This window comes from Trachurus japonicus, chromosome 1 (assembly GCF_045865225.1).
Source record: "Trachurus japonicus isolate A0001 chromosome 1, Traja_1.0".
Classification (NCBI taxonomy): Eukaryota; Metazoa; Chordata; class Actinopteri; order Carangiformes; family Carangidae; genus Trachurus; species Trachurus japonicus.
The window spans coordinates 11,477,358-11,502,147 of record NC_140907.1 but is presented as its reverse complement, the minus strand read 5'-3'; the positions used below and the strand labels follow the sequence as shown (position 1 = coordinate 11,502,147).

Here is a 24,790-nt window from a genome sequence, read left to right as displayed (position 1 = left end):
GCTGTCAGCAAAAAGGTTTATAGTGACTTCACCACTTATCTCAACAATAGGACACATCTAAAACAAATTATATATTTAGATACTCTTTAAATTAAAATATTAGGTTTATTTATTTATTTATTTTTAAATGTGGGTGTGGTGACCCTTTTTAAATCTGTGGTCATACAATCTATAGCAATCAATTGCTTTTTATTCCTTCATCTTAGTTGAGCTGGTTTATGAATTAAGAGAATATATCATTTCATCAGTCATTTTAATAAACACATCTACTATACACAACATGTAAAACTTGCTCAGATTAAAAATAAACTGGGGCCAAACGCTTCATTATTACAGCATGAATATAAATCACACTCACCAAAACAGAAGCCCCAATCTGAATATCTGATCTCCTTTCTGTGTATCACACCATTACCACTGACCATGTGTCTGATTACAGCATTCAGGAGACTTTTTCTTACAACTGGTTTTTATCAGGACCACATGAGACATTCAGAGTAGAGGACTTCCTAGCTAACTGTCTGACCACCCAGCTGTTCAAGTTCAGCTTTCAGGATCTCACTGGGTCTTAAATCACACCACCACTTTGCCCTGGTTTAGATTTCTGCTATTTGCCCTGTGATCAGCCCTCGTGCCCCTGTACACGCATTCCTCCCTGACGAGCGAGCGGAGGTCGATACTACATCGTCTAATTCTAGCCCACAGGCACACACCACGCCCGGCCCCCAAATCTAATTTTGCCCCAGGCCTTTTTTTTGGGGGCCGTGTCTGTCAGAGCAGCTAGTCGCCTCCATTTCACAGGTAATCTCTCCTGTATTGACTTAATGGGTTCAGGCTCTGTAATAGAGGTCATTTAGTGCTGTGGAACATTATGGGTGAGAGTGGGGCTTACCAATCCTAATGTTACATTTTATCTGCAATTTGGGGATATTTACGCTTTTCCTTCAATCCCAGAACCCCCCATGGTCACCCCCTCCCCAAAAACCCCTGGAGTAGCACTCAAACAGCCCCCAGAGACCACAGATTTACAGGATCATCTTCCCACGTGTGTATGTGTGAGTGTTGAGTGGTCTGCGGATGGCAGAGGGGTATAGATTGATTTGGTTTTGTTAGGCAGAGAGGATTTGCACCATCGTGAAGCTTTAGCTCTTTTAAAGTCTCCCTCTCTCTTGATTTCTCTCTCCCCCTCTTCAATAGGGACGGGGGAAGTAATTAACAGCTACTTAAATTCCCTTGATGGATTTTGCGGACGGAGGAGAGAGGGGAAGGGGGCGGCGTGCTGAAAGACACGCTCTGTCCTCTGAAGCTTAATGCTGCCATTTTAGCAATTTATTTTGTCCTAGAGATTTTTTTTTTATTATTACGGGGAAAAAAATCTATTTCCTGATGTAGCATTATTCAGTAATGAGGCAGAATAATACAAGAAGCTGCTAATGCATTATGAAAACCTCTTTGCATTTTTGCTCACCGCCATTGATTGCATCAAAATTTGTACTCGTCTCCTCCTGTCCAAGAGCGGAGCAGCAAAGAGCTGCCTGGTCTTTGTACAGGCTTTTAATGCTAATCAATTCCCCGCCATATTCCACAAGTCAAACTACTTCCCTTTGTTTGCTCTCCAACTAAAGTAGCCCAATAAAAACTTAACTGCTGACTTCTCTTCACTTGAGGAAACTCAATCCTCGACATGTTTTTAATGACTCACACCACAAGCACTTTTCAAACACACACAAGTGCAATTTCACTGCTACAATCGAACAGTTAGTCCCCAGATGGAATTGGCTGCGCTTCCTGTCAACATGTTTGAGCTTCCTCTCCAGTTCCCCTGTGCTAACGGCTGTGTCGTGTGTGTCAGGGCTGCCAGATCAGATGTCCCGTGTCCTGCGCGGATATCAAACCAGACAATGGACCTCCTGCTGCAGGCAGGGAGAACGCCGTCTACCCAGAAAGCATTAATTTCCCTCCTCGGCCTAATCCTCCATCCCCAGAGAGACGAGCGCGAGGCTAATGAATACAGAGGAGGAAATGTGAGGCGGCGGCGCATGTACCACACCTTCAAACACACACCGTCTCCACACACACATGTTGTTGGACGGAGTCATGATGCATCAGCACATGGAGGCTGTTACTGTACAGTGCTGCTGGTCAGAAACATGAGGAATGAGCTGGTTATGAAATACCGTAGTCAGATTATGGTGCTCTACTTTCCACAGGTGAGTGTGTGTACGTGTGTATGTGTGTGTGTGTGTGTGTGTGTGTGTATAACTTAACTGTGCCAATGAAATATTCACCATTCATCAGCCCCAGCTGACCCCATGCTGTTATGCAGGCAGGGGCTCCAACACACTGATTTCCTTTGCTCATGTCTTGTTTACATAAGGTATGAGTTACATGAGATGTTAAAATTTTCTTACATAAATTCAATAAATCCTCGCATTGTTTCATAACTAGGGCTGACCCCAAAAAATCAAAGCTTCGAAGCTTTGTTAGTTGCCATAGTAATCGATCATGAAGTCATGAAGTTTTCCTTTTTGACACCGGTTCTCATCGGCAATTGTTACATAAAAATGAGTAGGCTACTTGGCATCCTGGAAACCTGCCTGATTTTGTTGATATGCAGTGTTTATTTGCCATTACTTTCATTATTTCCGCTACAATCGCGGTCAGACGTTACACCCCCCCCCCCTGGTCAGACGTTACGATCGCGCACACCCCAGCCGTCGAAGCTTCGATTTTGATCGATTTTATGTCCGCGAATATTTGTATACTTCATTATCCAATGAAGAGAAAAAGTAATGTGCCTCTCAATGTGTTTTTCATTGTTATTGTTGCCTTTTGTGTTGTCTACTTTTTTTATTATGTGTTTTGAACTGTTTTCATGTTATTGGGACTACGGACGGAAACTAGCATCCTGCTATAATTCGGCATATTCACATGTTCTTATGCCCATTAATGTGCACTGTCCCAATCAAATAAACAAATAAATAAATAAATAATTATAAAACTGGCATTTCTATTTTTATTTTGTTTTTGTTGGGTTTTTTTCCAACTGACAGAGCAGCTGAAACAGAACTGACTGATGATTTTATTTCCCTTTCATTTTTTTTTGGAATGCGAGGAAAACTAAATAAAAGAGAAAAATACCAACACATACAACTCAAATTACATATCTGAAAATTAATCATTTTAATAGGGCCAATTCTACAGTATTTAAATCATTAACAGAAATTAATGAACACTTTTACTAAGTGTTTTTAAATTAAATAACATCCATTGCTGCTATTTCACACGTCTTATTTAGTCAATTACTGTCAATTCAGTTCATCATCACTCTTGTGTTGTTGGGATCCGTTCTCCCACATTGTGACCCGTCGCCTCTGTGATTTTTAACCTGTATTTATCTAGATCTGCCCTTTTTCTGGAAAAATCAGCTTGTCTCACCCAGGTCTGGTGATATCATGGTATTAGCTGTAATGTGAGGTGGCAGAAAAGGGGAAAGAGTCTTGATTCTGTAAAAGAGAGGGCTGACACCTCTATAGCTACCTGCCCAGCTACAAGCCTGTAATCTGCCGCCATCAGGTGTCTGATAGCTCTGGATATAAATACCCACCATTACTGAGAGGCAGGGAGAGAGGAGGGATCGAATGTAGCACTCCTCTCTCCTTCAGACACACACACACACACACACACACACACACACACACACACACAGCAATATCACGTACAGTACTCAACTGGTTATTACAAAGAATAAGTGGTAACTTCAACTTAAAACCAATATATAGATCTAGTGAAGTGTAAAAAGCCTTTTAGGCCCTGACAGTGGAGGTGTGTGAACGTTTGTGTGTGTGTGTGTGAGAGTACCAGGGCCATCTCAAGCTGAGGGACAGATGCCTCCCCCAACTGCCCTTCCCCTGAATCAATAGCCCTCGCTCTAGGTTTTAATTAGCTAATCAGTGGAACATGGGCTTTTAAGCGTGGTGGGAAAATGTGGCTAAAACCTGGCATCAATACCTATTAAATTGGCTGCCTCAGCTGTGGCTGCACAGGCAAGGCCATTGACTCAAAGCCATTGTCTTTTATGGCATTCGAACCACCTTAATGCAGTAACGAAGCTCAATGAATAGCTACGAGGGCAGGCCCAGTTGAGCTGCAGAAGATGTACAGAGAAATGTACAGAGCTCGCAAGGACGTGCATCGGTCTGCATAACAGTAAACTTGATGTATTTTATAATATTTGTTTTATATTGTTATTTCATATTGCTTATACTGTTATGAAATGTAATGTTTCACACTCAATCCATGCATCAGTTTGCTGGTGAACTCTTTGTGACATTTGTTTCCATCAGGTTGGCACAGATACGTTCTTCACTTAGAAACAACTGGTGAGCGTCCAAAAAAACAATGTGACACACTAAATGCAGCTACTTGCAAAGAGCATGTTTGTTGACTTAGCAAAAAAAGAAAAGAAAAAAACAATTCAAAACCACACCCTGTGAGTCCAGGCTGGATGGCTCTGTCACTGTGTGCACTTGTCACATGCTCTAAATACCACAGGGATTAAGATGGAGTGATGGGCCGTGTATTCAGCAGCCATTATGAACTGTTTAGTAAATATAAATATGCTGCAGGGATCGAGCGTGTGAGTGAGTGTCTGTGTGTGAATGAATTGGGATGACATGTTTGCTCAGTATCCATATGTGTGTGTATGTCAGAGCATGTCACAAAAACCCTAATTTATGAGCTTTCTGGACATGTCAGCAGACTGCAGGCGTGACTGTGGGCTGTGTATTTGTGTATGCATGTGGACAGTGTGTGTGTGTGTGTTGGCGACATTCTTGTTTACCTTGAGCTGAAGCCTGGAGGTGGTGTCTGAGTTTGGGTGACAACATACCGGTGGTTTTTTCAGAGCTGAGCCTGTGTCACCTGTGGTCACCGGTCAACTTCCAGGACAGTGCGGGGGCGTCCAGATGAAAGCAGCGTCTGAAGGGCGAGAGAAGCCAACGGTGGGGGGGGGGTTATGACTAGCTCTGCAGCTTAACAATAAAGAAGGAGGAGGGGAAAGGTAAGGACAGAGACCAACCAAACAGGCTGACAGTGGGTCGGTTCAGCAGCTTGTCAGCATCCTCTCCTCTTTCCCAGGCACAACTCCCAAGTAGTCATCAGTGGTCTGTAATTAGGACTTTAGTTTGATTTAGAAGCACTGTGATGATATGGCGCGGAGTTAGAAAAACACAACTGATGCAACCCAGAGCAACTGTTTAGTCTCTGCCTGCTCAGAGGCCGTCTACATTCACAGTTATGACTGAAACCAGCTTCACTTCCAGACACTTTCTTTGTGTGCTTCTGCATGTGTGTGTGCGTGTGTGTGTGTGTAACCACTAACATAGTAAAAACAACCTGCTTTTGACTGCTTTTAATCTGGCTCACACACTATTGAAATAACATCTCCGATCTCTTTTTGATGAAGTGCCCTGATGAGTGAGTCCAATTTTCCTTTCACCTTTATTATAACCATTTAAATGCAGTGTTGATGTAAACAGGAAAGCAATACAAGGCAATTACTGGGTGTTACTACGTGATTACAACATCAGGGTAAGGCCATCAGTCCATCAGCTGCTCAACAGTTTACCCCGTGTGTCATCATTGCTTTCCAAAGCGCAAAGTACAGACTGAGCCGCTGTGGAAATCCCAGTTTTATCACCAGCTTTTCAAACAAACAAGCCATCGTCGCCGTGGAATGTGACTAAAAGAATCGAACCTTTGGACTCGTGCTGCACCGTTTTGACTACTGGCTACCTTGAGTTTGTCACACTTTATATTTCTGCAGGTTTAATGCAGAGCCAGGGACGGAGGAAGGTTGTTTGGTTCAGCAGAAATATTTCAATGCATTATAAAAGGTTTTGTTAAAGAGAGTAATTATGATGTCCTTGTTAGACTGACTCCTTTTCATCCAAAGCTGTAACAGATTTAGCAGGAGGGTTTTTAAAACTGGCTCAGAGAGTGTTTTTTGTGGCCGGAGAACCTTTTTTTCCTTTTTGATTTTACAAATCTATTTTCTTGTCGTGAAGATGATTGAGTCCAGCTCTTTGTTAACAACTACAGTATACTCACCTACAGTGCAATGTTGATATATTTAAATGGCAGGAGGAGACAAAGACCAAAACCTTGAAGAGAAAATCTAATAGAAAAAAGATTCTTTAATTTAAGTTTTTGTCATAGTGCCATAAACCAATGATAAAAAAATAAATGACATAAAACCAATTACCTGAACTCATTGGGTGTTACATGTACAATCACTTCTTCATAAGCGTTCAATTACAATACAAATTTTCACACCAAGTAAAATACTAAAATATGAATTCCATTCCATTTCAACCACTATACTAACAGCAGCGTATATTATGCTGTGTTTGCTCTGCCACATCATCCACCTGCCACAGTGCATTAGATCACCGGCACATTACCGCTTTACAAATCCTCGGCTGCTTTTATGAGGTGCGACTGCCTGGCCCTGACAACTCGGGGGAATTCAATATTTTTTCAAAGCTATAATACACACCGGTATCTGGCAATAAAAGAAAGAACAACAAAAGTGTCTATTTTCACTAGAAAAGACTGAAGCTGGAAGAATATGGGGGGATTGTACAGAGAGGGAGCAGCCGAAGAGAGAGTGTGAGGGGGGAGGGGGGTGGGGGCGTTCAGAGCTTTAATATGATGACACAAGGTTGGCCGAAGCCATTATCAGCCCGTAGATGGCTCTGAACACAGACAGGGAGACAGAAAGAGACAGCACCCCCACTTTAATAAAAGGGGCCCTTTGCTGCAGTCTGATTAGAAATATCATTTCCTGACGCCCGTCTTTTTCCCTCCATTAAATTGGTGGGAGCTGAGCGGGGATAGACTGTATATAATAATCTGCGGGGAAAGAAGAGTGTAAAATAACTGGAGGTGATAGACAGCAACGGCTGCACTGCCTGCTGCCTCAGGTTAACAGCCACACACACACACGCTGCCAGACACACACTCACCTACATACTGCAAAACACTTGCTAAATCTGGTGAGATGTGGCCACTTTAATCTAAATTGTGTGCCAGTGCCGCTGCTCTGATTTCCTTCCCTGAGGTTCATCTCTCAGCCCATCCCTCAAAGAAAACACAGGGATAAATAAAACAGCAACTCTCAGCAGTGCAGAACACACACGTTTGTATGGCTATCTTTGTGAGGACACTCATTGACATATGCCACTTTCCCACTAAAATTAGCGGGTCGATGCAGGTTTTTTTAAACGCGGGTCGACCCGCTAATAATCGGCATATGGCCCCTTTCCCATTGACCAAAATGAGCCGGGTTGACCCGGGTCTGGCGTTCCCACTGCAAGCCGATCAGAGCCGAGCCGATTGAAGGCGATTTTAACCCCCGTCGTTTGACACGGGTCAGTGCGCCTTTCCCACTGCCACGAAAAGCCGATTGTTAGTGGATTTAAATGGGTTTTTTGGCCAGTGGGAAAGGGGTAATAATGTATTCCCTAGCCCCTAACCCTAACCTTAACCATCCAAAACAAATGCCTAACCTTAACCAGTACTTTTAACCTAACTCAAACCTAATTATAATAACCTAGTTATTATAAAGTCTTAACCCTCGGTCTGAAAAAGTGAGAACCAGCCAAAATGTCCTCACTTTCCCAAAAGGTCCCCACTCTGATGGTTTAAAACTCAAACTGGTCCTCACATGTATAGCTGTACAAGTACACACACACACACACACACACACAAACACAGGTGGCCACACATGCACATCAGCTGACCTACATAACGAACCTGACCACCATCATTAACTGCAGTCTCCTCAGTGTAAATTACAGTTAGGTTACTCATGTATTCACACTGTCACTGATTGCATCATTCATTCCTTTTTGACAACGACTACGTTTCCCTCACTGATATCACCGCCACTCTTGTTATCAATTAGTATCATCATAATTATTCATGAGACTAATTATCATGTCATTTTTCACGTGCGTATGTGAACATCACTGCCACAGTAAATAGATAAAGATTACTATTATTAAATGGCTCATCTCCGTGTGTGTGTGTGTCTTTGCATGATTACATTATCATCGTTTGGAAAAACGGTCGTTTTGGAATGAAACACACACACACTCCTTCTCAGCTGAGTGAGGGAGATGGTCTGATAAATGGGGAGGTAATAAATAGCTTGATCCCCTCGTGAACAGCATGCAAGGAGACATCCACCCACCCACACGTGCCCACACACACACACACACACACACACACACACACTTTCCGTCTCTCTGTGTTCGGCCCCTGTGGCCAAAAAGGCATCTGCTGCTCATGCTGATGTCATCTGGAGATAATAACAAGGCCCAGCGTGGCAGCGGGCTGCAGCCAACATCGCAGACCCCCACCGCCCTGCATGGGCTTACTACGATCTGGCAACCTGCATCTGGGGGGGAGGATGGGATGGTGGAGAGATGAGAGGGTGGGGGTGTTGGAGACATGCACAGTGTAGCCGCTGGGTTGGGGGGGCAGGGCACAAACGCGGAACATTTAACAAGTTAGTGTGGATGTGTTCATGGCGTGGCCGGCTGCCCACAACTGCAGCAGATGTAGAGTTCCCAATGCCCACAGCCACAGTCGGTGTGCAGCTGACGGAGCAGCTCCGCCTGCAGTGGTGGGGGGTGTTCTCCAACTAACAGGGGCTGTAAACCAGCGGAGAGGCCGACATGCGACCACAGTCAATACGTTTACATGCACAGCTTAATCGAGATATGCTGAAAATTCGATTTCGGCGTCTAATCAGACTTCTGTCCTTGTCCCAGTTTACATGCAACAGAGAAAATCGAATAACTGACATATCCTCCTCCTCAGGCGGCGATATTCGTCATTTCAGCGGGTAAATACGCCCCCCTCTCGCTGGTCGCACTGTGTGAAATGCACTTGCTTCTCTGCTACACTTTGTGTTGTACTGTTGTGGAGCGTGCACACATGCATTATCCAGCTTCAGTCCGATTAAGTTGAATACATGCTGAAGAAAATTGATTTCCAATTGCATTATCTGGGTGTTTTAATCAGAGATGGAGAACTCCGATATTAGTCGGACTAACATGTTTACATGCTCTCCAGTTGTCCAGTCATAGTCTGATTAAGGCAATAATTAGTTTTCTTTCAAGTGTCATGTAAACGTACTGAATGCTGCTGTGAAGGTGGACCAAGTGTCTGAAAGTAATAGTAGATCATTGTATTATGCGATTGCTATTGTTTGTTTGTTTGTTTTTTTATTGCCAGAGTGTTGCAACTCCACACACATAGATAATAATAATAATAATAATAATAATAATAATAATAATAGTAATACATTATCAAATGTCACAACGCCAAACAGCTGTAAAGCATTCTTCCAGTTAAACGTCATGAATCATTTCCAAATCAACCGAGGAGCATATTCAGGGTCAATCTGGCTCTATTACTGTCACAGTATTTTTGAATATATATAATATATTAATGCAGTTAAAAGTGTATAATATGTGAATATAAAGTTAGTAAGGCCCACAACCTTCACCCATTTAAATCTAAGAATAAAACCCAGTGCCCCTGAAGTTGAACTCTGATAAAATGGTCTTATTCAACACTATGTAACAGTATTTTCTTCATCAGCTTCCTAAAACTCAAACTTACATGAAATGAAAAGATCACCACGGTAACACTTTATAATATGTACACACTATTAAGCATTAGTTAAGCGTTAAATACTGAATTCATCATTTATAACACATGAATACTCATTAGTATGTAGTTTATAAACACAGTTTAAAATCTTTTACTCATCATTGATACGCACTAACTGTATTTATAAACTACATACTAATGAGTATTCATGTGTTATAAATGAAGAATTCAGTATGTATTAATGCTTAACTAATGCTTAATAGTGTGTACTTATTATAAAGTGTTAGCCTATATTTCTTTGGGGATCTGTGTTCAAAGGAAACTCAACATCGGGGCCAGAGGTTCTGAATATTTGTCTGCACAGCGTGTGTTTGTGTGTGTGATGACTGACACACCAGCAGGTGACTGAGTGTTCGAGGTTTAGATTTCTAAATACAATAATACTGTAGCCCGTCACTTCCATATCCACTGATAGTAAAGCACATACACAAAGTATCGTGTGTACACCGTACGTACACACAGACCTTCCCAAAGCGACGCACACACACATGATATGTTCGTAATGCACAAAATGTGCTTTACCACCAGAAGGTCTGCCACTTTGGCTATAATTTATGTTCCCAGAGTTCTCTGTAGGTTAGTAAATCTATCTGTAAGAGCAGGGGGTCTGCTGCCGGCTGCTGATGAGCTGAAAGGGGCTGAAACAGGAGAACAGAACCCAGGAATTGAGTTACTTTGGACAGGATGGCTCCCTTCCCCGCCGCCCACCTAAACACTGGTCCATTATGGGAGCTATTAAAAGAGCTAACAGGCGTCAATCTGCCCATTTGGACAGCAGCGAGTGGGTGGACTATTAAGTGGCTGCCTTGATGGCCTCTCCTATTGTCTTCCTTTGTTTCTCTCCCACTGACACAGCCTTTCACCTGCTTTGTCTTTCCCTGCTCTCCTTTCTTCTTTTCATTGTTATTTTCTTCTTGATTACCTGGTCCTTTACGTTTTAAACTGCTCACTTTAATTCTACCACCGTCTTGCACCTTCAATCTCTTTTTGTCTTTATCACTCCATGACTTGAGCTGCTTCTCTCTCTGTCTGTTTCTATCTGTGTCTCCTCCTGCTCCCAGAACTGCTTGTCTGCCGTCTGCATGCATCAAACCCTCGGCTGCTGGTGTGTGTGGAGGAGAAGGAAGCCTTGAAGACTGAGAAATCAAATTGTCTGCTAGCATCTAATTCTCCCCGACATCCACTTCAGCCAGGCTGTCTTTACTCGCATCCTGGAGGGAGGGGAGGAGGAGTGGGGGCTGGTGGGGGAAGGCTGTGTGCAGGTAGTAAACGAAGGAGCCGGGATGGAGGGGAGAAAGTGTGTGTGTGTGTGTGTGTGTGTGTGTGTGTGTGTGTGAGAGCGTGTACAGGGGGGCAGTTGGCTGGAGGCAGGTTTTGACTCCCTGTGCTTCTTGTCAGATGAACCGTGGATCAACCTGAGGCTCAAACCACCTCAGCATGAATTTACAACAACTGCACACACACACACACACACACACACACACACACACACACACACACACACACACACACACACACACACACACACACACAGAGTGTATACACCACCATTGTGCACACTGATACATTTCTTCCTGACTTGGTCTGAACAGGCAACAGACAAGTCCTCCAAATAAAAACTCCCTTCATATAAAGACACCACAGGATCTTTTCTGTCAATCACTGCAGTAGGACTGTCACAATCATGACATTTTAGTTGACAATAATTGCCACACAAATAATTGTCATTAACGATTGAATTGTCTGATAATTTTAGGCCATTATAAGCCTATAGTTTAATACACACCTTATGAAGAAGATGAAGAAAATTGGCTTTAAACATTGGAACATATAAATAAAAATTACATTTCTGTCAATAGATGTTCAACGAAATGCGATGAATATTAGAAATGTAGCTCCTCCAGATCAACAGTTTGTGGCTCCACTCACGTTTCATTAAACAGAAGAAAGGTCGCAACTTTCATGGTGTCATTAAAAGAGGAGCAGACAAAAACCTCAAACAGTAGAAAACTGGAGGGAATCGTGATGAAATATGTAGTATAATATAAGTTTCACCCAGCTGATTTATACAGATAAATGGAAACTATTTTAACGATTATGCAAAATTGTTGCGGTCAGCTGAAATAATTGCGATCAGGCGGTTATGTAATAACTGTGACAGGCCTAATCACAGCTATGATTATAAATCAATCTTAGGCCTAAACAGATGAATGTTAAACTAATATATGCAGAGCTGAAATAATATATCAGAGGGTTTATTGATCACAGAAATTCTGTTGCGGTGACAGTGGCCAAGATTGTAAAGTTAACACTCCTTTATCTTTGATTCTGTTTAGCTGAATTAATAAAAAATTATACATATCACACCTGAAGCCATCAATCAAGACCAACAAACTAAGCCCATGTTGTAAAATTTACAGTACCTAAAATCAGTTCAGCCCAAGCTGTATCTAAACCTCAGATGGTCCAGGCAGTATCCCTGGACAGGCAAGAATAATGTCAGTAATGTGGACAAAGACTTCGATCACTCTCTCCTCCAGTTCTTTATTTTAACAGTAGCTTTAAGAACCTCCATTATAACTGCAGCCTGTTAACTGTATGTCTCATCTCTAAGTCCAGTTTAAGGAATCATATTTACTGTTCTCCTGAGTAAATTGCTGCACACTATGTGCATGCAAGAAAACATGTGGTTGGGGGCGGTGTTTAGCTCAGGCCCTATCCACACAAAAACGTTTTTTTGATAAACGCCGCTTTTTCATCCGGTTTGGGGGGTCTGTACACACGCAAACGTATTGAAAACGCCTTAAAACAGAGATTTTTTAAAAACCCCAGCCACAGTGAATATTTTTAAAAACGCTGTATTTATTTTTGACGTGTGGACAAGACAAATGTTGGCAGAGCAGCTGCCCCCTGTGACTGTGCTTTAAATTAAAAGGTGAAAAAGCCAAAAAATATATACTTAAAAAAAAAGAAAACATGTGGTTGATATAAGATACCACATTATTATTAGCATTTACATTATTATTAGCATTTCTATTTTATATCATAATAAAATCCAAATATCCAGGATCTGACCTCAGTTGGTCTGTGAGCTCAATAAGCCTGTAATTGCTGTTGTTAATTAATAAACTCAACAAGACTCGTCCATGAGATGCTTCCACTCGCTTTACAAGTCTTTGTGAAGGGTTCAGTCCAGGATGATCCTGTAACCGACTCCTCTACATGCTACAAAGAGGGATGTTCAAGCCCTGCCATGAGACAAAACACATGAAATGAGGTAATAACAGGAGACCTCCAGTCTCATCGTTATCTGCGGGTTACTGTGAGTAAATGACATCATTATCAGGGGCTATTGATTGTCTTCTGGCTGGGTGACAGCAGGTCAGCTAATAGATAGTGGTTATTCTAGCCAAGGCTCCGTTTATAGACCTGAGAGAGCTTAAGACCAACACATTAGTGATTCAGTGGAGATGGCTAGTAAACAAAAAGATGTCATAATCACACTGACATCATGTCTTTACTGAATATAAAGACTTTCTGAAGACATCAGCTGCATTACAGTGCAATCCAGTGCGTATCAGCCTGCACGTGCACACCAATAAAAACAACCCTACACTCAACCACATGTCTGTACACGCATACAAATAAGAGATGTCCTGTTTGGTTGTCTTGGTGCAGGGCATGTGTGCATTGATGGGGCCTTGCACCAGTAACCTGGAAGATTTGTTTTCATTGGTCACCGAGGTGGTGGGGTCAGTGTCAGTGGTGGAAATGACCAGGCCAGAGTCAGAGGAGCAGCTCTGTCTGCTGTGTGGATGATCAACAACACGGTGCTACTATACTCCTACTGTGTGTGTGAGCTGCGCACACACCTGCACTTCCTTGTTATTGAATAAGAAAGTGTGAGCGTGAAAATATGAGATTACATAGCAACACTTTTTTCAGTGAATGACAGTAAAGGTAATATAATATAAAGTCCTGAATGTCTCATTGTCTTTTGAACTGTATTATTTACTGCACTTACTCCATCAGACTTGCATACATCAAATGTGTTTCACATTTTTATGTCACAATTTATTAATTTCAGGTTTTCATGACCAACAGATCCTGCCATTCATGGCAGTTTCTGACTCAGTCTAGTCTAACCTCAACATCTTTCCTGTATTTCAACAACCCATGACTGCATACATTTTGATTAAAGGGATAGTTTGACATTTTGGCAAATTGGCCCATTGCCATAATCCCTAAAGTCATAGTAGTAAGTTTGTAAGCTTTGATTGTCGGTGCAAGCTGTTTTTAGAACGGCGGAGCAGAGCCCCGAGCTGCTCAGAGCTACGGAGGCTCATGGGATTTCTTGGTTTCCCTCATCAAACTCATCAAATACACAATCCAACAACTACAAACTGCTCTTGTGGACAAGTTGTGACCTGCACATTCACCACGCTATGAGATAATAACGGAACATTACAAGACTGAGTTGTTTTCGAGGCAAATGCAGAGACTGCATTCAAGCCAATTCCAAAATTTTCCAAAATGTTGAACTATCCCTTCAAGGGCTCTATTTTCGTAAACTAGCGCAGGCGCAGCGGATCTGCCCTGCGCTTCGCCTTCGCTTCGCCAACAGGGCGTGTCCAGGAGCAGTTTGCAATTTTCCTTCATTGCACGGCGAAGCGCATCCCACCTATACTTCCCTCCCACCGGCGCAAGTGGCATAGAGGGAGGAGAGAAGGCATGGAGTGGGTTTGACACAGCCGAGTCAGATCTTCACCAATCAAATGAGCTCCTCTCCTCACCTTTAAATCCTCTGCGCACGCGAGGCGCAAGTTTGATTTCACAGATGAAGAGGGAGGCAATTGACTGCCCAGCTCGCAGTGCGCACACATCACCAAGACCTCACAGGCAGGTTTCCACAGTTCCAGGCACATGTAAATGCAATTAATAATCACAATAACCCCTATTTATTGTAACTATCTGAATCAGCACATACACGTATATCTATATCGATTGTCCCGTCACACTGATGACAGATCAAAGGCTGTCAGCATGCGTAATGGAAACTCAGCCTGACTGAATTAACAGAGATGAAACCAGGGAGGGACTGGGACAAAAAAGCAGCCGTGGATGTCTCAAGAGCAGGACTGTGAGGGTGGATGACTGCATGTCGCTGCTGTGTTGACACTACACACTGTGCCGCTGCGATGATCCGCTATATTTATTTATTTACTTATTGATTTATTAGCGGGCCGCATCGTCACGCGACCATAACAAATAAAACTGAAAACAAATAAACTATCATCTCTCACAGCAAGTGAGACGGGAGGAAAGTGATGTTCTGGTCCGGTCCAAGCTCGCAGTGTCCGAATATATGGTCGCGCGAACAGACCTCACAGGCTTTTGATGCAAAAGTAGTCTGGGAGGGAGGAGGTTATGATGTTATCCAGGTTTGCTCTGACATATTGAGAGCTGTTGCCCAGTAAAAAAAAACACACACACACACACACACACCTTTTCCATTAATAAAGACACTCATATTTAGTAACCTATATTTAAACCCGTGTGCACAGATCACAACATAAACAAACAGCTGTGCGTAAAGGAGGCATCACGGAGCGTCTTTTTCTTTTTTCTTTAGAATTTACCTGAGATGGGAGATGTGAATATCTGCTCACTATCTGATGCCGAGGCTGATTGTGGTTTGCTGTGAGAGATGATAGTTTATTTGTTTTCAGTTTTATTTGTTATGGTCGCGTGACGATGCGGTTTCATCTCTGTTAATTCAGTCAGGCTGAGTTTCCATTACGCATGCCGACAGCCTTTGATCTGTCATCAGTGTGACGGGACAATCGATACGTGTATGTGCTGATTCAGATAGTTACAATAAATAGGGATTATTGTGATTATTAATTGCATTTAAATGTGCCTGGAACTGTGGAAACCTGCCTGTGAGGTCTTGGTGACGTGTGCGCACTGCGAGCTGGGCAGTCAAATTACCACTGCGCTGGCTGCGCTGCGCCTTGCGCTGAGAGTAGACCAGGTTAGAGCTGGCGAGCTTTCAGCGCACTCTCGGCGCGGTCTATTGGAAACAAATTGTCACTGCGTCAAGGTGAATCTGTCGACACCTCCCCCTGCTGCGCGACCACTCCCATCTTGGCGCACAGCAGTCTGCCAATTTATCAAATCCGCTGCACACGTTGTTGCAGTGGAGGAAAATAACACTGGTAGCCTCGCTGCGCCCCCCTGAGTTGCGCCAGGAAAATAGAGCCCGTAGTCTTCTTTTGCTCCAGAGAGTTCTACGAAATTGTATTTTTGGCTATTGCTCTGTTTCTGTCATCTCTCTCTCCACTGCGCCCACTCCTCTTCCCTCAGTACCGTCTCTCCCTTATTCCTTATTTTCATAACAGCTTTATCAGGCCCAGTCATGACCACAGTGCCTCTGACCCTGGCACTGTGCATCTCCAGCCCCGTTCACACAGCCGGCTGGAATGTTGTTCCACCTCCCTGTTCTGTACTAAAGGTATAAACAAGGAATAACGTAGCGCCGTTGTTCTGGTAATAAGGAGGAGAGCCGACATGGTGTCTGAAAAACACACACTGGGGTGGTGTCGTCACGGCTTTGTTTGGTCCGATGTAAACAAGCAAAGCTGGAATAATGAGAGGTCTTCTGAAGGACAGTATAGTGGGATCTCTGTGTTAAAGAGGCGTCTGACCTCTAGGCACAATGGCTGCACTCACAGCCTCAACCAGGCAGCCAGAGAAGGAACAGGAAGAAAATAATGGGTGAGGGAGGGAGGGAAGGAGGGAGGGAGCAGGGTGACAGGAGTGAAAATGTGTGTTCATGAAATGCACATTACATGAAAATCGTATAGACATTAAAATAAAAGACTTACCTCACTGTTACTAACAATATCACATATTGTATGTATCAGGTACCGTGTACCCAGAACATTATTCTAACATTTAAAATTTGGTTTGTTAATTAATTAGCATTTGTCTGTGTCCTGGAATGTTATTTACTGTGCAGTGAACAGACAGCAAGCCCACAGTCACACTATACTATCTGTCTGGATCTGACTATATTTTTGTGACATGCTGATAGGTCCACCTTTCACTTTTATAAACTATAATGGCTGTTCCTGATTATTTATAATAAGATTGTTAATAATAATAATAATAATAATAATAATAATAATAATAATAATAATGATGATTATAATAATAATGGCTTGTAATAATAATAATGGATTTATATTGTGCTTTTCAGTGCACCAAAAGTGTGTTACACAAACCATTATTCATTCATACAACATTCATACCAGTGGTAATAATGGTAAACTATGCTAATAGCTGTTTTAACACCAGAAAAACTGCCGTCTGTGTTTTAGCTCAGGTATCAAAGCTACGATCCAATTTGCACCTTCCTAGGTGATGAATTATGTACACATTTCCACTACTGCTAATACAACAAGTTCATTTACAAAATTGAAACAGCACAATTATCTTGCAATTTCAATTCCAACAATAATACCCTCCTCTGATAATCCATTTTACACAGGATGAGAAAAAGAGAAAGAAGCGTGTTAACAGAGATAGACCACAAATCAGGAAATACAGCAAACATCAAAACAGCAGCTGTTTGTTTCTTCACAAACATCTTCAACTGTCTCAGTTCTGTTTTTTAAATGCAGTTTTTGTTAGTTGTTTAGTTACTTTAGTGGAATATTTTCTTCCCCTCTGCTGAGTTTTCTTGTGTATTTAGGTTTTGAGTGCATGTCTCATGTCTTTACCTAAGCCTTACAGTATACATAATGTGTCATGCTGTGACTAGTCTAGTTATTCTAGTGGAAACTTGCCACCTCAGTACAGTGTATAATATTACTCTAAAAAGTAAATTAATGTTTTACCTCAGTGCTTTGTTCTTTATATGAATATTCATATAGATTACATAGACTTACATAGATTTGGTGTCAGAGCCACTAGGCTGTGTACAGTACATGTCTTTCAGGGTTCAAGAACAGAACACACTGATGACAGACAGTGGATTAGCTGCTGATACTTTAGTTGTGTACTGGGAAACTGTTGAGTTCCCATGAGGGCCTAACCCATACCGGTAGACAGACAGGTAGGTGAGCTCTGGGTGTGCGTGTGTGAGAGAGACAGACACGTGACTTGCCTGGAGAGAGAGACTCACACAAGTTTGCAGCCACTCCTGTGTGACATGTTTGACGCTATGCTGGGTCATCAGAGGGTCACCGCTCTGCACTGAGAGAGAGAGAGAGAGAGAGAGAGAGAAGGTCAGATACATACAAGACCATTACAGTCAGAAGAACTATAGTCACAGCTATAGTGAAGAAACCTGGAGGATTCACATGATCATGAAATTAAACGCACATCTGATGCACATTAAATGGACACATCTTTTTGTTACACTGTGTACAAGTACTGAGTGAGGCATTAAACAGGAACATTCACAGAATTAGAAGAAGAAGCACAGGTGTGAATGATCAAAGTAAGTTGTGTCTGGCTGCTTCACACTGCAAAAACTCAAATATCTTACCAAGAATATTTGTCTTATTTCTAGTCAAAACAATCTCATACTTAAAATAAGACTCGTCACATTAAAAAGTAGCTTGTTTTTAGACACTTTTTTTTACTCCTTTCAAGCATATTTTCACTTGAAATAAGTAGAAAAATCTGATAGTGGAGCAACTTTTTCTCTCTTATTACAAGCACAAAAAACTTGCTTTCACTGGCAGATTTTTCTACTTATTTCAAGTGAAAATTCATTTGAAACAAGTGAAAATGATGAAATAAAAACAAGTTCATTTTTAGGTGGTGAGTCTTATTTTAAGTGGAAAGAGAATAAGAGATTCGTTTTGACTAGAAATGAGACATTTTACAAGAAATAAGACAAAAATTCTTGGAAAGATTTTGCAGCGCAGTCCCAGTGTCCTGGTGTTCATGCTGCCTCCCTGTCACTGTCACGGCTTAACAAGCACAGTCATTGCTAATGTTCTTAGTAGTAGTCCTACAACAGGTCAACATGTTGCCTGTACAAAGGTCTTTTCACAATTGAGACACTGAAATGAGATAACAGGAAATGAGTGAATAGAAAAAAGAAGTCATTTCAGACACAGGCATGGACAGGCCTGCACAGTGCACACACACACACACACACACACACACACACACACACACACACCGCCAAATAAGTAGAAACACCTGTGTGTGTGGACTGTGGCCGTAGGTTGACAGAGACAGAAAAGAGTTTACTGGCAGGCAGGCAAAATGATTATAAACTGATTATTATGTAATTAAACCTGAAGCGTAAATGTTGTAAAATCTTACACGTTTTGATGTAAGGGCTTGTGATGCGTGCATGTGTCTTCTCATTAACCTGCAGTCTTGTCCACAAAACAGCACACACGCAAAATGAACATGGAGTGTTCAGTTTTTGTACTTTAGCATCTGTTTCAAAAACATGTAACAGACTTATTATTATTCATATAAATGTAGCATAACACACACAAAAAAACGATAAGTAATTTTTTCTAGGAAAAAAAAACACTATTGCAATTGTTATTTTTATGCTATGGACAGAAATGCTTTTCACAGCCAGATATTTAAGATGACAGTAAATAACCAGCCTCACTCTGACATACAAACTCTCATCAATTAAACATCAAATATTCTCCACAACTGTTTTTTTTCTCTACCAAACACATTCTTCAATCCCTTTAATCCAAAAAGCTAAAACTCAACCCAGTTATCATGCCAGTGGAAAGAAGGCAGGGGAGAGGGAGTGAGAGAGGACAGAGGGAATCAAAGCATATTAATTGAGCTCTAGTGTGCAGTGTGTGTGTGTGTTGGGAGAGAAACTGTACAAGAAAGAAGGACGGAGCCCGAGAAGATTTGCATGTAAAATTGTTTTCTTGTTGAAACCCCTTTTCCCTCTCTCTCTGTCTTCCCTCTTTCTCCAGCCAAGGTTTCTCTCTCTCTATGTCACTGTCTATAATGCACTCTGACAACACACAAATCACTACAGTGGTTTCCCGGCAACAGGAGGGAGGGCTGGGGTTTTGGACCCTGATGGAGCCAAAAACGTCTTCCAGGAGAGGAAATTGATTCAGTGGAAGTCTTAAAAAATCCTTCAGATCTAGTCAATAATCACCACTAGATAAAAAAGCGAGTGCTGGGTGTAGAGGGGTGGGGGCCATTGATTAGCCTTGTTTCTGCTGCCCAGTACACACAGGCAGGACAATCAGGAGCTGGGAAGGAGCCAAGGAAACAGCATGACAGTCTGATGAAAGACAGTGGTGCTTGGGGCTTGTGTTCAGAAATCAAAGTGTTGCCTCTCAGTCCTCCTCGCTCTTCCCTCACTCAGTAGGAACCATGTTTTCTTCTCCAAACCACTCCCTCCCATCCACATCCACTTCTCTCTGCCTCCCCCTTGCGGCAGCAGCATGCCATGGCCTTCATCTAACAAACATTTATCTACTAACCATCAACTGTTAGGGATTAAAATGAGCATCCACAGGCAGCACGTGGCCCCACTGCACAGTGGACCACTCTTACAACACTGATACCTTTAACTAGCCTACTGACTTATTACATTTGCAGATTAGTAATGGTCTAAATCAAACCAAAAAGGATTAGGAAGGCAACTTTTTTTAAACTGAAAAGAACCACCAAATGACTAGTTCATAAAAAGAGTTACCAGGTGTGACCATTTACAAAGCTGGATTTTCATTTCCGGTCCGTTGAGACCTCGATTTCTACCTGTTGTTTTTCCTGGGTAACCTCCTCCTCCTTCCAGGTGAGATATCTGACCAATGAGAGAACATATGGCTCGCGCATGGTATTTGCAACAATTGTATCGGTTTAGCCCCTGAATGGAACAAAGCAAACAAGACACAGGTCTGATAATGATCTATTACTAAAAGTGGTTCTCTAAACAGTTTGTCTATTGACTTGTGTAAGTCTACTTCATACTGCTGTAAGTAATCGAAAACTGCAGAAAGGAATAAAAACAGAATGAGTAGGCCGACATTATTAAGCATTCATGATTTATTGATCACTGAATAGCTCTTTTTTTAACTTTAACTTTGGAATTATCAATGAGGGAATAACAGAAGAAATTGATGTATAATGTTCATTAAATATAAACAATGATGATTATAGTAAACTTAAATTTAGTGTCACACATAAATATTTTTCTGATTTGATTAAACATTGTCTTCAGTTTCCATCTCCAACAGTGTACTCCTGGTGTTGTGTCTGAATGTGCCACCTGTTTGAATAGTGTTTATGTAATAAAAAGAACTAAACCTGACAGAGATAATTGGTCGGTCTGTGTTTAGACTGGGACTGCTTTATATAAGGTGAGGATCTATTTGTCACTGAGACACAATGTGACCTTTAGGTTGGAATCCACATAGTACATAACACCTCCGTGCTTGTAGTCAGAAGTAACTAGATGAAAGCCCGAGGGCAAAATGTCACCCACCTGCAGAGTTACCTGTCAAAGTGAAGATGCAGCTGTGGGAATAAACACGTCTTGACACTTTCACTCACACACACCTTACTATGTAATCCCTAAGGGCCCAGCAGAGTCTAAAATCGCCTCTGACTGTCTTTCTCTCTGCCATTTATTTATTTCCATAAAAAGGTACAGTGTGTTTGTTTGGATGAAAATACTTCAGCTGTGCACAGACATTAAAAATGTGTCCTGCCATGTCTCCCCAGGCCACTGGGGGGCAGAAGCCAGGAGGGGATGGGGCATGACTGCTGCCACCTCAGGGCCTCCAGATCTGACCTATCACAGCACCTACTTGTGTCTGATTACCGCTGCCACATTCTGCAGAGAATTATGCAAAACTGCATTAAACATGGCCTACTCTCAACTACCAGCCCTGAACGACATCTTCACCTCGCGCTGTCTACAGAAGTCACAGCATCGTCAAGGACCCTTCCCAACATCTTTTTGAACTTTTGCCATCTGGCAGAAAATATAGAGCCATTAAAACACACACCACATGTTGAAGAGTTTTTACCCCACAGGCATCACCACACTGAAGAAAGAAGCAACCATACATTGGTACTATGTGTGTTTTGCTGTGTGGTCAGTGAATGGATGCTGATGTGTGAGTGATGCACATTGTTTATTTTATTTATTCTTATTCTTTCCACACCCTGACTGTGCATCTTAATTTCAATGTACAGTACATGCATGTATAATGAGGTATCTTATCTTAAACGATGCAGCAGGCATCCAGGAGACTCTCATCTTGCATCCAAATGGATCACACAGCTTCTTTTCTATTATCTTAGTCAAAGCTTTTACAGTTACACAGCTGTTTCTGTTTGAGTCGGAAAATCACTATTATTGAAGTTTTATTTGTATAAGTCATTATTGAGTGATGGATAATAGTAAATGTCTACTTGCATTAGTGTAAATAATTCTATGCATTATTTAACACTTTCAAATGGGGCGTTTTCTGTATTTCTGCATGGGGGCTCAACCTTTGATACATTGTACATTTGTATTTTGGTAGGCTACTAGAATAAAAGATCTGATTTCGTCCAGCACGCCTGAACATTTCACATTTCTCCTGACTCTAAGCTTGTACTTCATTACCATATCATTGCATGTGGTCCGTCAGAAAGCTGAAAATGGAAACTTGTGCATGTACATACAGTAATATAAGCATTTGATTTGGTGCAAGGTTTTGACAGGGTATTTATTTTTATTTTATTTTATTTGTTAGGATCCCCATTAGCTGCGCTCTAGAACGCCGCTAGTCTTACATTAAATCTGTACCAGATTCAGTGTAAATCTTATATAAGAGTATAAATTGCATTCCATATCATCTGTGTGATATTATTCTATTCTGAATGTTATGAAATATGAAAAGTAACTTTGTCTGATCACAGCTCATTAACAGTGTAAAGTTTCTTTTGAATTCGTACTTAATGTCATTGCTTGGAAATTAATTTTAATATAAAACCTTTCACTGTACTTTTGTCAAATATGACAATCTCACCTGTTTAAAGCAGAAGCTGATTTTATTTATTTTTTTCCTGCACATATTAGGTTAGTGTCAACTTAATAACGTTACCTCATTATTGCATTGGTTGTCATGTTGTTCTAGTGCATCATCCAACATACATATCCTCACTTTTCAATCACAAGTTTAATTTACTACACCAGTGGTTCTCAACTGGTGGGTTGGGACCCAAAAGTGGGTCACGGACCTGTTCTGGATGGGTCGCGGACAGCTGGTCAAAAAAGTAAATAATATTTAATGCACATCTGATGTTGGACATGTCTTTTATTTTGAAAAATAACTTACGGTATATTGAAAGGCACGCCTCACGTGAACACATGCAGTTGTAATGGTCCTCCTCAGTTTCTTATTATTTGCTCTGAATGCAAAGATATCAGTTTCTTATTAATGTGGCCTGAATGCAGTGAAAATATCTTGTTTTGTGCGTCTTTATTTTGTGCAATTTGATATTTATTCACTTTTGTGAATATGCTCTGAATGCAGAGATGCATTAGAAGTCAAATATATCGTTTTGTTGGTCTCCATTTTGTGCAGTTTTATATTTTTTTATTCACTTCCGTATGCAGTTGTCATGGTCCTCCTCAGTTTCATTCATGTGCTCTGAAATGCACTTTGCTCAATAAAGAGCAAAACGAGTTTTTAAAGGCTTTAAAAAAAATAATCTTGGTTTGAATTCTATAAAAGTGGGTCGTGACCATGGGAAAATGTGGGTCCCAGAGTGAGATTGGTTGAGAACCCCTGTACTACACCGTTAATTACTGATCCTCCGTGGAGAACCATCTCCTCATCATCCAAATCCAGCCAAATATCAAGAATTACTCTTTATTTAAAATTTCAAAAGACCCTCTCAAATCCCTGTTCTTCCAGCACACATCTCCATAATGAGTGAGACACTGTCTGTGGCATCTGATACAGGGAGGTAGATAGTATTCTGCTCCAGAAGGTAGCTACTGTGGGACACTTTGAATGTAGTCTGGGTTGGGTCCAGGTACATCATACCTACAAAACCTCCTGAAAAGATGACAGGCGGTGTATAACATGAAGCCAGCAAACAGTGCCATCTCTGTATCTTTAGCTGTCAAGGAAAGGCCAAGTCTCCCTGGAGATAGAGGACGGGTCCTACCAAAGATGCTGTCTATTTGGTCCTACACTGGGGGCAAGATGACCGGCTTGGAGCAGTTTGAGCGTGGACGCAGCTCTGAGGAGCTTTATGTGTGACATGGTGTAAATCGTAGTGTACTTATAATGACTGACCAGAAACTCACCTGTTAGCTAATAGCTACTGCTGCGGCTCCAGCTCAGGCCAGGTGCGTCAGTTCGTCATTTTCAACAGAGGTGTCACGAACACGCACAACAACTCGAGGTTTAGACATGTGATAAGCGGCTTGCTCCCTGCGGTGGGTTATTTCCAATACATCCATCGTTATTTCACCCGAAATGAAGAACATTAGCAAAACTTCCGTCCCGCTCCTTCGCGCGCTCTCAGTTCACGGTTTGAGAACTCAACCGTTACTGCGCACGCGCCGCTGACTCTCCTAATTAAAGTAAAATCAATTCCACCTGAGGATCTTTCAGAAAATGCAATGAGATGTTTAATGTAGAGGTTTTCCGTTAAAAAGAAAGAAGAAACCCCAGACAAACGCTTCTATAACGTTAGCATGTGTTTACTTAAAATTATTTAATTATCAATCAGAAAGTAGCTAAACTAAGTTGTACAAATCTCAGACCAGGTGTCCTGTAAAAAGAAACCCTTAAGGTTGCCAGCGGTCATGATTTGAAGTTCACATTTCTACACTCTCAGTTCATAACAAGCTCATGAAAGATTTACTATGTTGACAGTGAGAGGAAGCAGTGGGACCGGCCCAACCCATTACAGAATCTGACATTAATTCACACATTAGGCTATATTTTCTGTTCCCTTTTTCATAAGGTGACCATTAAATCGTAATGCTTATGGCTGCATGTATGACCATGAAGTA

General features: G+C 41.7%; 1 long non-coding RNA gene across 1 annotated transcript; it reads right to left on the bottom strand.

Moving 5' to 3' along the window:
- Positions 1-1,765: 1,765 nt before the first annotated feature.
- Positions 1,766-24,290, bottom strand: LOC146991421 (uncharacterized). The gene is made up of 4 exons (XR_015037095.1): positions 24,077-24,290; positions 17,936-18,006; positions 4,844-4,980; positions 1,766-2,001 (listed from the first exon to the last, which is right to left on the bottom strand). It is a non-coding gene; the product is annotated as an uncharacterized LOC146991421 (long non-coding RNA).
- Positions 24,291-24,790: the final 500 nt, after the last annotated feature.